This window comes from Cucurbita pepo, chromosome LG06 (genome assembly GCF_002806865.2).
Source record: "Cucurbita pepo subsp. pepo cultivar mu-cu-16 chromosome LG06, ASM280686v2, whole genome shotgun sequence".
In the NCBI taxonomy this organism is placed as follows: Eukaryota; Viridiplantae; Streptophyta; class Magnoliopsida; order Cucurbitales; family Cucurbitaceae; genus Cucurbita; species Cucurbita pepo.
In genome coordinates this window covers 6,738,194-6,751,941 of record NC_036643.1, presented here as the reverse complement: position 1 = coordinate 6,751,941, position 13,748 = coordinate 6,738,194, and the positions used below count along the sequence as shown (strand labels likewise).

The window sequence follows — 13,748 nt, the reverse complement described above, 5'->3', positions numbered from 1 at the left end:
AAGAGTCATAGAGGGTATACTACTGAATTGCTGACCCTCTGTGTATCCAATGTTCCCTAAACCAAATCATCAAGCCACGTAGTATCCAAATGTACCCTAGGATGATAAGGGCGCTTTCTCTGAGTCCTTGTGGGTGATAACTGAACAAGGGATCGTAAGAGTCATAGAGGGTATACTACTGAATTGCTGACCCTCTGTGTATCCAATGTACCCTAAACAAAATCATCAAGCCACGTAGTATCCAAATTTTCTGAACTCTGTACATTGGATACTACTGTAAATTGAAGCAATTCAAAAAGCAATTTTTTTGGGGATGACATGGAAATTATAATCCAAATCATCAAGGCACGTGGTCATTGACTACTCAATTAGGAACATCCTAGGTGGACCACTTATCCCTTCTCAGCTCAAAATTGGAAGAAACAAACCCTATAAAAAGGAAAGGTTACGGGAAAACGGAAAAGGCGCATTAGAGAAAAGATTAGATGAGTACTTATTAAAGTTGATGCTTTGACCTCTATTGATGCTCAATTAGCTTCAGTGACCAATATTTTACAAAATCTAGCATTGGGATAAGGTTCAATGACTAATGCTACTTCTGTAATGACTCAAATAACAACTGAATCTTGTGTATATTGTTGAGAAGAACACACTTTTGATCAATGACCAAGTAATCCAACTTCAAATTTTTATGTGGGGAATCAAGCTAGCAACTAGAAAAATAATCCTTTCTCAAACACTTATAATCTGGGGTGGAGAAACCATCCAAACTTTTTATGGAAGAGACAAAGCTCATATAATCCATAGATATCACCTAAGGCAAATTACCCTCAACAAGCCAATGCCCAAGGAAAAGGAACTAGTTAAGCTCAACCGATACAGAGAACATCTCTTGAGAGCCTAACAAAGGAATATATGACAAAAAATAATTTTTTGATATAGAGTCAGTAAGCATCCTTGGGAAATTTGAAAGTCCAAGTAGGTCAATTAACAATTGAGTTACGAAATAGATCTCTTGGAAAGCTACCAGCAGATACCGAAACATCAAAAAGAAAAGGCAAGGAGCAATGTCAAGTAATATAATCAAAAAGCAGGAAAGAATTACCCAGTAAGGTAGGTGAAATTAAAGAACACAGTGATAGTCACTCCTAAGAAGCAGCTGATATATAGCAGAGAAAGGAGGAAACTCTAAACAGAAGGATCAAAACAAAAATTATGGTAAAACAGTACCGTCTCCTAAAACGCAAACAATAGTCAACAATGAAGAAGAGAGTAGAACATACGTACTGACATGTCCTTTCCACAAAGAATAAAAAGAAAGAAAAGGAAGTCCATTTTGATATGTTCATGGATATTGGGAAGGAAATTCATATAAACATACCACTAGTGGAAGCTTTGAAGCAAATGTCACCTTGTATGAAATTCTTGAACGATGTACTCACTAATAAGAGGAAGCTCGAAGAGTTGAAGGTGATAGCACTAAATGAAAAGTGTAGTGCAATTCTAAAAGATAAAATCTCATTAAAGGAAAAAGACCCAGGCCCATTCACTATTACTGTATCCATGGGAGGAAAGAAGTTAGGTAAAAAATTATGTGACTTGGGGGCAAACATCAACTTAATACCTCTATCCATTCACAAGAAGTTAAGGATTAGTGAGGTTAGACTAACTACAGTCACCATCCAACTAGTAGATAGATCCATCACTTATCCCAAGGAAAGATCGAAGACATTTTAATTCAAGTGGATAAATTCATATATCCAGCAAATTTTATTGTTCTAGACTATGAAGCAGATCGTGATGTACCAATTATCTTAGGAAGACCATTTTTGAAAACGAGAAGAACATTGGTAGATGTTCACAAGGAAACTATAATGTTGAGAATGAATAATCAACGAATAGAATTCAATGTCAATGATACTCTGAAATGTCCAGCAAAGAGGGGAGAAGGCTCGACAATTTATAAATTGACAGAAAATCCAACAAATAGTTGGAAACAACAACAAAAACAAGACAACAACCGGAATAATTGCATTAAATAACAAGCCGAATGGCAGGAACTCATAAGAGTTTTTGAAGCACTCAAATTAGAGGAAAACAATAATAATTTATCAATGAAGTTATCTTTTGAGAACAGAGCCATGAACTACATCTTAAAAGCATAACTATTTGATATATGTAAGATAAACTTCATGAAATTATTCTCACCCACTACAGGATGGAGAGTTTCTAATAATGTATTGTTGAGTTATGGAGTCTGCTCCCTGTATTTATAGCTTGGTCAATGGCTATATCCGGTAAAGCTATATATGGTACATAGCTATATATAGTAGATGGTTAAATCTGGTAAAGCTATATTTAGTAGACTGAACCATATATATATCCCGTCCAGTAAAGCTCTTAAATGTACTTTTCTATTCTCTGTACTCTCTTGTTGTACATGCCTGAAGTCATCAATAAAAAATCCTTTTAGCCAGAGTTCTCCTTGCAACTTCTCTCTATCCTTCTCTTTGTGTTCATCTAGATCGAGCGTGTGCGTTGTTGTGCGATCCTAACAACTGGTATCGATCCTAACAACTGGTATCAGAGCAAGGCAAAATTCACCACGATCTGTGAAGATGGAAAGTTCAAAGATTGGAATTGAGAAGTTCGATGGATCCGATTTCGGTTTCTGGAAGATGCAGATTGAAGATTATCTGTACCAGAAAGATCTTCACGAACCTCTGTTGGGGGTGAAGCCGGATACCATGACCACGGAACAGTGGAAGCTCAAGGATCGACAAGCCTTAGGGATGATCCGGTTGACGCTATCCAGAAACGTGGCGTTTAACATCATCAAGGAGAAGACAACGTCAGATCTGATGAAGGCGCTGTCAAATATGTATGAAAAACCGTCGGCTATGAACAAGGTGTATTTGATGCGTAGATTGTTCAATCTACAGATGTCTGAAGGTGGACGTGTTGCGGATCATATAAATGAATTCAATATGATCATAAGTCAACTGGGTTCGGTGGAAATTAATTTCGAAGATGAAATTAAAGCGTTGATTTTGATGTCATCCTTACCCGAGTCATGGGATACTGTTGTTGCCGCAATCAGCAGTTCCCGAGGATCTGATAAACTGAAGTTTGATGAAATTCGAGATGTAGTTCTCAGCGAAAGTATTCGCAAACGGGAAACTGGAGATTCATCAGGCAATGCTCTCAGTGTTGATCGAAGGGGAAGAAGCAAATCAAAGAGCTCAAACAAACATGGGCGTTCAAAATCAAAGAACCGGGGAAAATCTCCAAACAAACCCAACGTAACGTGTTGGAGCTGTGGGGGAAAAGGACACTTTCGGACAGATTGTACAAAGCTAAAGAAGAAGCAGAATCATAAATCTGAAGATGATGATGATTCTATATACACAACAGAAGATGCTGAGGACGTTTTAATCCTTAGTGTGGATAGCCCAGCTGAATCCTGGATTTTGGATTCAGGTGCATCGTTCCATTCGTCTCCAAGTAAGGAATTGTTTCGAAATTTCAAATCAGGAAATTTCGGGAAGGTGTATCTTGCCGACAATAAAACCTTGGAGATTGAAGGAAAGGGAGATGTCTCCATACAAACTCCAGCAGGAAATCAATGGACATTACAAGATGTCAGATACATTCCTGGTCTCAAGAAGAACCTGATCTCTATTGGTCAGTTGGATAGCACAGGCTATGCAGCAGAGTTTGGAAAGAGTTCCTGGAAGATTGTGAAGGGGGCCATGGTTGTTGCGCGTGGCACAAAATCTGGAACCTTATACACTACTGCAGAGTGTATAAACATGACTGCTGCTGCTGAGAGTGCTTCCAATTCAAGTCTATGGCACAATAGACTTGGACATATGAGCGTCAAAGGAATGAAGATGCTCACTGCGAAAGGAGCTTTAGAAGGCTTAAAATCTGTTGATATGGGTCTTTGTGAGAGCTGCGTTATGGGCAAACAGAAACGAGTTAGTTTCACAAAGGCTGCCAGAGAACCGAAGAAAGTGCGGTTGGAAATGGTCCATACAGACGTCTGGGGACCATCTCCAGTTTCATCACTTGGTGGATCAAGGTACTACGTCACCTTCATCGATGACTTCAGCAGGAAGGTATGGGTTTACTTTCTGAAACATAAGTCAGATGTGTTTACCACCTTCAAGAAGTGGAAAGCTGAAGTTGAAAATCAGACCGGCTTGAAGATCAAATGCCTGAGGTCTGACAATGGAGGAGAGTACAACAAATCAGAGTTTATAACATTTTGTGCAGCTGAGGGAATTAGATTAATAAGAACAATTCCCGGTAAGGCAAGACAAAATGGTATTGCAGAAAGGATGAACAGAACCTTGAATGAGCGAGCAAGAAGCATGAGGATTCATTCTGGATTGCCAAAGGCATTCTGGGCTGATGCTGTGAACACAGCAGCATATTTGATTAATAGAGGGCCGTCAGTACCCTTGAAGTTCAAATTGCCCGAAGAAGTATGGACAGGAAAAGAACTCAAGTACTCTCACTTGAGAACCTTTGGCTGTACTGCATATGTTCATGTTGATCCAGAGAAGAGAGATAAGCTTGATGCTAAGGCTGTGAAATGCTACTTCATAGGCTATGGCTCTGACATGTTCGGGTATAGGTTTTGGGATGAGAAAAATATGAAGATCCTAAGACACTGTGATGTGACCTTTGATGAAAATGTCATGTACAAGGACAGAGAGAAGATAAACTCTGAGACTACGAAGCAAGTGGGAGTTGAATTTGAGTGGCAAGAAAATTCACACAGTGATGGTACAACAGAAGCTCAAGAAACTCCTGATCCTATTGCTGAAGAACCAGACGTGGCTGATCCTATTGCTGAAGAACCAGACGTGGAGCAAGTTGCACCTGAACAGGTGTTGAGAAGATCATCCAGAACTACCAGAGCACCAGACAGATATTCAACCTCATTACACTATCTGTTGCTGACTGACGAAGGAGAACCAGAGTCCTTTGATGAGGCCCTACAAGTGGAAGATTCAACTAAGTGGGAGCAAGCCATGGATGATGAGATGAGCTCACTTGAAAGGAATAATACGTGGGTGCTGACTGAGTTGCCTACAGGAAAGAGAGCTCTGTTGAACAAATGGGTGTTCAAAATCAAGGTTGAACCAGATGGCAGAAGGAGGTTTAAGGCTCGGTTAGTAGTTAAAGGATATTCACAAAGAAAAGGCATTGATTATGCTGAGATCTTTTCTCCAGTTGTGAAATTAACTACTATCCGAATTCTACTGAGTATTGTTGCATCGGAGAATTTGCACCTTGAGCAAATGGATGTAAAAACGGCATTTTTACATGGAGATCTAGACGAGGAGATCTATATGCAACAACCCGAAGGATTTGCAGCTCCAAGCAAGGAGCACATGGTGTGTAAGCTCAATAAGAGCTTGTATGGACTGAAACAAGCACCGAGACAATGGTACAAGAAGTTTGACTCCTTCATGAGCAAGAGTGGTTTCCACAGAAGTGAAAAGGATCAGTGTTGCTACCTCAAGAAATACACTGATTCTTATGTGTTTCTACTCCTGTATGTGGATGATATACTAATTGCTGGATCAAGTATGAGGGAGATAAACCACCTGAAGGCAAGCTTGTCTTCAGTATTTGAGATGAAAGATTTAGGTGCAGCGAAGCAGATCCTTGGGATGAGGATTTCTCGAGATAGATCTGCTGGCACATTAAATCTATCCCAAGAGCAGTACATTGAGAAGGTGTTGTCCAAATTCAAGATGAATAACGCTAAACCCAGGACTACCCCCTTGGCAAATCATATTAAATTGTCAAAGGGGCAATCTCCCAAGACAGTTGAGGAACGTGAGCACATGGCATCAGTTCCGTACGCTTCTGCAGTTGGGAGTTTGATGTATGCTATGGTCTGCACTAGACCTGACATAACACATGCAGTGGGAGTTGTTAGCAAGTACATGGCAAATCCAGGGAAGGAACATTGGGAAGCTGTGAAGTGGCTTCTAAGATATCTGAGAGGTACATCCAATACTACACTTTGTTATGGCAATGGCAAAGTAGTTCTGCAAGGTTTTGTGGATGCTGATCTGAGTGGAGATGTAGACTCCAGCAAGAGCACATCTGGGTATATCTACACTATAGATGGAACAGCAGTGAGTTGGATGTCTAAGCTTCAGAAATGCGTTGCTCTTTCATCTACTGAAGCTGAGTACGTGGCCATAGCTGAAGCTGGAAAGGAGATGATATGGATGACAGACTATCTAGAAGAATTAGGCCGGAAGCAGTGCAAGAAGATCCTTTATACAGATAGTCAGAGTGCCATACAGTTGGTGAAAAACCCAGTCTATCATTCAAGAACAAAACACATTAGAAGACGGTACCATTTCACTCGCAGGTTAGTGGAAGAAGGCGATATGTGTTTGGAGAAGATAGAGGGTGCAAAGAATCCAGCAGACATGTTGACAAAATGTGTTGATGTTGGAAAATTAAAGCTATGCAAAGCCCTAATTGGTATGGTGTAGGATCAGTCTCCAAGTGGGAGAATTGTTGAGTTATGGAGTCTGCTCCCTGTATTTATAGCTTGGTCAATGGCTATATCCGGTAAAGCTATATATGGTACATAGCTATATATAGTAGATGGTTAAATCTGGTAAAGCTATATTTAGTAGACTGAACCATATATATATCCCGTCCAGTAAAGCTCTTAAATGTACTTTTCTATTCTCTGTACTCTCTTGTTGTACATGCCTGAAGTCATCAATAAAAAATCCTTTTAGCCAGAGTTCTCCTTGCAACTTCTCTCTATCCTTCTCTTTGTGTTCATCTAGATCGAGCGTGTGCGTTGTTGTGCGATCCTAACAACTGGTATCGATCCTAACATGTATAACTAAAAAAACTTGAAGTAAACCAAATTAGTGTTTCTTTTCTTGCATTAGATAATTAATTTTAATTTTTTTAAAGAGGGATTTTATTATAACTACGTGTCTGTTTTATTGATTAGAATATTTTACCTATACATTATTTTCAAGTTTATACATACTCGGAGTTAAAAATGGCATCCAAAGATTTTGTAACGGCTCTAGATTTTCTGCTAACCTAAAGTTTCTACCATCTTTATATCATCATCTTTTATGCGGAAATAAACATTGAAAACATCATAGTAAAACATTGCCATGGACTTACATGTTGAAAACGTCTTTAAAGCAACATAATGAAAGTTAAAAAAAAAAAGTGAAAATTAAAATTGAAAAATTCTCTATACTAACTATGATCTTGGAATTTAAATACAACTATTTTATGCATGTGTTATAGTCTTTACTTGCGATGTCGTCGTTAATTGTACAGGGGCGCCTTGCCTTTACCTAAAATGAAAGTAGCACATGACTTGAAGCACATGACTTGAGTATTTTAAGAGATACTCAGTAAGTGATCCCTTATCGGAGTTAAATGCAATCACGTACAGTTTCATGAGTGGGACCTATCATAACTATCAATTTTCATACGACGGCTATCCTAAATGGCCAATTTGGATGTGTACTTAATTTTCATACACACGGTCCACACGAGCGCGTATGGACCTACAAGTTGGTTCGCAAACCTCCTAGACCTCTTTCTGGTCGGGCAAGCCCAGCCCTCTTCAAGCTTGTTTTTGACACTCGTGTCGCTTCAAACTCTTGAATCTTGCGTATGCCTCGACTTAACTTGAGTGCATACTTTTGGTGTTTTGGATGATGGACTATCCTCCTCGGTTGTATCATGACACTTCTCAATCTTGACCCTCCCATGGCCGGATGGGCGCCACTTGAGGAGCGCTCCTTGACTTTCTTGCGTGTGGGGGTCACAACTTATTTTCTCTTAGTGTGGTTGTGACACTCTTCCCCACTTAACTTAGTTATCATCTTCGATAAATTTCTCGGTGTCACAAACATATCGTTGATAGTGACACCAAACAACAACTGCCTATGACTTCGCCTTTTCAGGCTAAATAAATAAATTACCTAATCTTACCCCCTCTGATTAGAATAGTAACGACCGGTTCATTGCTTCTATTGACTAGAATAGTAGACTACCTACTCATATAAGCTCCTTGGGTCAGAAAAGTATAAGGCCATGGCTCCCCAATAGGCATAACCAGAGCTACTTTAGTAGTGTACATTTTATGACTCTTGGAGTCCCTTATAGGTGATAACTAATTCCTATGTACCAAGTAAACCCTAACCCATGTGGATTAAGTTATGAATAGGGGTTATGCTTAAAAGTTCCTATAAGATACCTAATCAACTCAAAAAGTTCGTGAGACTCAATAGCTAGGTTCTAGAATCAACTTATCGTAGGATAATAGCTCATGATCTAAAATGGTCATAGCTCATGATCTGGCCACATAATGATCGCCCAAATACTAATTGGAACATACGAGTTTCCAAACCCTCAAACATGAATTTAAAATTATACATAGGTATAAATCATGCTCAATATGCTCAACATACTCAAATAAAGAAAAATAAATCAATAAAGTATGCTCAAGTACTTGTGAGATAATAAAACTATTTACAATTCATGCAAACGAAAACGAATATTGTATAATTGAATATCGTGCTAAAATGTAAAGTTTTAGGTTTTCGAGGCTTATCTTTCATAATGCTGTAAATTAGGCTTCTAAATATAAATGCTAATAATTTTCCAAAGGTCCTAATCGACCCTACAAGTATTTCTTGAAACTAGCTCAAAATAGTTACTTACTCATTTGGTTGTATTTGGGTGCTCGATTTAGGACCTTTCCAAGGTATATTGTTTTGAGAATAGGTCTAAAAGTATTTGAACTTATTCAAATATGTGAGCAAAGATTGGTCTATATATTGGTTAACCTATTCGGTCGTGTTCGTGATCGCTTTTACCTACATTCCCTAAGTTTTTTTCTCCTCAATTTTCTTGGGTAGGTCTCAAATTGAGTTTATTTTCTCGGACATCAAAACTTATTGGGAGAACTCGTCTAAAGAGAGGAAAACTAATCTATTTATTACTAATATGTAAAAAAAACCTAAAGGGAATGACATGTCAAGCTCTAGCGGCCACATCATCATCATTTACTTATAGACGCATAAAAACGTAAGAACCTCAACTTTCTGCCCTCTAAAAATCATGTTTTTTTCTCTTGATCGGTGAGCATTTTCAGCAAGTCATGCGTCATCCATATAAATAGTCATTCTGACTTTTCTCAAGTAATGCTTGCGTAAGGGCATAATAGCATGCGAGCATATCTTGGATGAAAATGCTATATATGTTAAGGAACATTAAAAAAATACCCTATAATGAGAGTTTATGATGCATACCGATTTTTATGTTTTCCGTTACGCTAGAATGGAGGATAAGATAATATGATATGTGGTCTGGGTGACTAATGGGTGTTATTTCACCGTTGAGTTTGCTTAAATGTTTAGATTATGATTTCCTTTCTGGTTGATAGGAATATCTCCCTAATAAGCATGCACGAATGAGTAGATTATGTTTTTCGTGCTTTAGGTTATTGATAGAAATATCTCCCTAACAAAGTATGCACGAGTGAACCAAGCTAAGATTAGGGCACTAGAGCTAGAGAAGTTTGCATGTAGGCCTAGGTCAATACATTTCTAATAGATCGAGCACCCTACGATTATGAGTGGCGACCATATGTCTAGACTTAAGTGCACCCAGAGATTGGATTAGCCCCAAGGAGCTAACCCCAAACATCTTAAAAAACGCGAGATGAAGACTAAATCACCTAGATGCCCTTAAGAGCCTAATAAGCCTCCATGACATCTAAGAATGACTAAGAAAGCTTAACAAGCTTAACAATAGTATGAACAATCATCATCATATATAGCATTCTCAATATGGAAAACATCATCATATTAAGAAAATGTCATGAAACATCATACTCATCAATAATAAACCATCATTAGCATCAAACATAATATGTACGTTATGCATTAAAACATAAATCACGTACATATAACATGCATCACAGCTCAAGCATCATACTCATACATCATCATAAATATCATACTCATACATCATCTTGCTCATAAATAAAATTGTAACTCAAACAATTGTAGCCTTTTTAATTACCTTAACCGGGGCCGAAATGGTGGAAATTGGGCGAGTTGAGTCGTAGAGCTACCGGAGCGTCGTTGTAAGCCGTTTTTATGCCTAGTCAAGCTAAAGGGCTACTCGCGCCGTTGGATGTGACAACAATAGAGTGAGCCATGGTGAGCCACATCTTTAGCTGATGTGGGCCTCCACAGATTTTTGTGTTTATTACAATTTTTCGTACATGTACATAGGACATGCATGTGCTAACGTCAGCAATGTAAGTAACAAAATTAGGGGGGCACATTAAAGTTGATATCATAGCCAGGTGTCGATCCTGGGGCCTGTAGGTTATGGGCCCACCACGCTTCCACTGCGCCACTCTGATTTATTAAAAAATTCAGACCATTTCTCGATTGGTGTGTGTCATCCTTCTGCAGGGGCCATGCTAATCACATTTGTATCATTCAAATTTTTACATGTTTTGACCTCTATTCGATTATTCTTCTCCATTTCGATGTTAACCTCATTATGATTTGAATTGGGTTATACTAGAGAAATTTTAGAAATTTTGAAGCTTCCAACACAAGGAAAAGCTAGCTCGGTATGCGTCATCCATATAAATAATCATTCTTACTATTCTCAAGTAATGCTTGCGCAAGGACATACTAGCATGCGAGTATATCTTGCCTTAAGTGGTAGATTATGCATGCTCAGGACTCTAAAAAGGCTATTTGGATGAAAATGCTATATTTGTTAAGGAAAATTACCGAAATGCCCCTAGGATGAAAATTTATGATGCATACCAATTTTAATGCTTTCTGTTGTGCTAGAATGGAGGATAAGATACTATAATATGTGGTATGCGTGACTAATGGGTGTTATTTCCCCATTGAGTTTGTTTGAATGTTCAGATTATGATTTCCTTATTGGTTGATATGAATATCTGCCTAATAAGCATGCATGAATGAGTAGATTATGTTTTTCGTGCTTTAGGTTATTGATAGAAATATCTCCCTAAGAAAGTATGCATGAGTGAACCAAGCAAAGATTAGGGCACTAGAGCTAGAGCAGTTTGCATGTAGACCTAGGCCAATACATTTCTAATAGATCGAGCACCCTACGATAATGAGTGGCGACCATATGTCTAGACTTAAGTGCACCCAGAGATTGAATTAGTCCCCAAGGAGCTAACTCCAAGCATCATAAAAAATGCGAGATGAGGACTAAATCACCTCGATGCCCTAAGGACCTAATAAGCCTTCATGACATCTAAGAATGATTAAGAAAGCTTAACAAACTTAACAATAGTATGACCAATTGTCATCATATAGCATGCTCAATATGAAAAACATCATCATATTAAGGAAATGTCATGCAACACATCGTACTCATAAATAATAAGCCATCAAGGGCATCAAACATAATATGTACGTCATGCATCGAAACATAAATCACGTACATATAACGTGCATCACAGCTCAAGCATCCTACTCATACATTATCATAAACATCATACATCATCATGCTCGTAATAAAACTGTAAAGCAAACAATTGTAGTATATCCTACAGTAAGGTCGCTTACTTGGTTGGCCTTAGCCGAAGTACACCCTAACTAGCTAAATGTATGCTTCCGTTCCTTGAGAGCTATTTCCAATGTTGCCGGGGTTTTGTTTCCTATCACAACATTCACCACCTCTCATTAGTATTTCTCAATTAAATTAATAATAATTTAATAAACGTGAAATATATCTCTAAAATGACCTCAATTACCTTAATAGGGGCCGAAAACAGGTCCAGGAGGGTCGAAATGGTGGAAACCGTGCCGAAAACTGGTGAGCCGAGCCGAAATAGCCGTAGAGATGCTGGAGTGTCGTTGTAAGCCGTTTTCACTGAGTTGAGTTGAAGTACTTCCTAATTAGCTAAACATAAGCTCCCGTTCCTCGTGAGCTGCTTCAAACGTTGCTGGGGTTTTGTTTTCTATCACACCATTCCCTACCTCTCACAATTAAATTAATAATAATTGGTGCCGAAAACGGGTCCGAGAGGGTCGAAATGGTGGAAATCGGGTTGAAGCCTAGTCGAGCTGAAGGGCGGCTCGCGCCGCTGGACCATACGGCCTCGGCTTAAAAGATCGTTGTTTTTATTTCAATTTTCTGCGTATGTACATAAGACATGCATGTGTTGACATCAACAATGTAAGTAACACAAAATTAGGGGTATTACAATTGATATCAGAGCCAGCGTATGTACATAAGACATGCATGTGTTGACATCAACAATGTAAGTAACACAAAATTAGGGGTATTACAATTGATATCAGAGCCAGGGTATGTACATAAGACATGCATGTGTTGACATCAACAATGTAAGTAACACAAAATTAGGGGTATTACAATTGATATCAGAGCCAGCGTATGTACATAAGACATGCATGTGTTGACATCAACAATGTAAGTAACACAAAATTAGGGGTATTACAATTGATATCAGAGCCAGGGTATGTACATAAGACATGCATGTGTTGACATCAACAATGTAAGTAACACAAAATTAGGGGTATTACAATTGATATCAGAGCCAGGTTTCGATCTTGGGACCTGTGGGTTATGGGCCCACCACGCTTCCGCTGCGCCACTCTGATTTAGAAAAAGACCTTGGACCATTTCTCGATTGGTGTGTGTCATCCTTTTGCAGGGGCCATGCTAATCACCTCGGTATCATTCCAATTTTTACATGTTTTGACCTCTATTCGATTGCTCTTCTCCGATTTCGATGTTAACCTCATTATGATTTGAATTAGGTTATACTAGAGAAATTTTAGAAAATTTGAAGCTCCTAACACAAGAAAAAGCTAGCTCAGCAAGGCATGCATCATCCATATAAATAATCATTCTTACTCTTCTAAAGTAATGCTTGCGCAAGGACATACTAACACGCGAGTATATCTTGTCTTAAGTGGTAGATTATGCATGTTTAGAACTCTAAAAAGGTTCTTTGGATGAAAATGTTATATATGTTAAGGAAAATTAACGAAATACCACTAGGATGAGAATTTATGATGCATACCAATTTTTATGCTTTCCGTTCTGCTAGAATAGAGGATAAGATACTATGATATGGGGTATGAGTGACTAATAGGTATTATTTCTCCATTGAGTTTGTTTGAATGTTTAGATTATGATTTTGTTACTAGTTGATATGAATATCTGCCTAATAAGCATGCATGAGTGAGTAGATTATGTTTTTCATGGTTTAGGTGATTGATAGAAATATCTCCCTAAGAAAGTATGCATGAGTGAACCAAGCTAAGATTAGGGCACTAGAGCTAGAGCGGTTTACATGTTGACCTAGGCCAATACATTTCTAATAGATCGAGCACGCTAAGATTATGAGTAGCGATCATATGTCTGGACTTAAGTGCACCCACAGATTGGATGAGCCTCGAGGAGCTAACCCCAAGCCTCATGAAAAACGGAAGATGAGAACTAAATCACCTAGATGCCCCCTAAGGTCCTAATAAACCTCAACGACATCTAAGAATGAATAAGAAAGCTTAAGAAGCTTAACAATAGTATGAACAATATCACTAGAACCCTGAACACACTTGAGCTATTATTGAGTGTGGGGTCGAGTCAAGGTCGACGTTGCAATCACATAAACTCATCTTGAA

At 38.5% G+C, this 13,748-nt stretch overlaps 3 non-coding genes across 3 annotated transcripts; all 3 read right to left on the bottom strand.

Annotated features, from left to right (window-relative positions):
• Window positions 1-10,468: 10,468 nt before the first annotated feature.
• On the bottom strand, window positions 10,469-10,574 carry LOC111797769. The gene has a single exon (XR_002815595.1). It is a non-coding gene; the product is annotated as a U6 spliceosomal RNA (small nuclear RNA).
• Window positions 10,575-12,647: 2,073 nt separating this feature from the next.
• TRNAM-CAU lies at window positions 12,648-12,719 on the bottom strand. Its single transcript has one exon. It is a non-coding gene; the product is annotated as a tRNA-Met (tRNA).
• A 7-nt stretch (window positions 12,720-12,726) lies between these two features.
• Window positions 12,727-12,832, bottom strand: LOC111797764. The gene has a single exon (XR_002815591.1). It is a non-coding gene; the product is annotated as a U6 spliceosomal RNA (small nuclear RNA).
• Window positions 12,833-13,748: the final 916 nt, after the last annotated feature.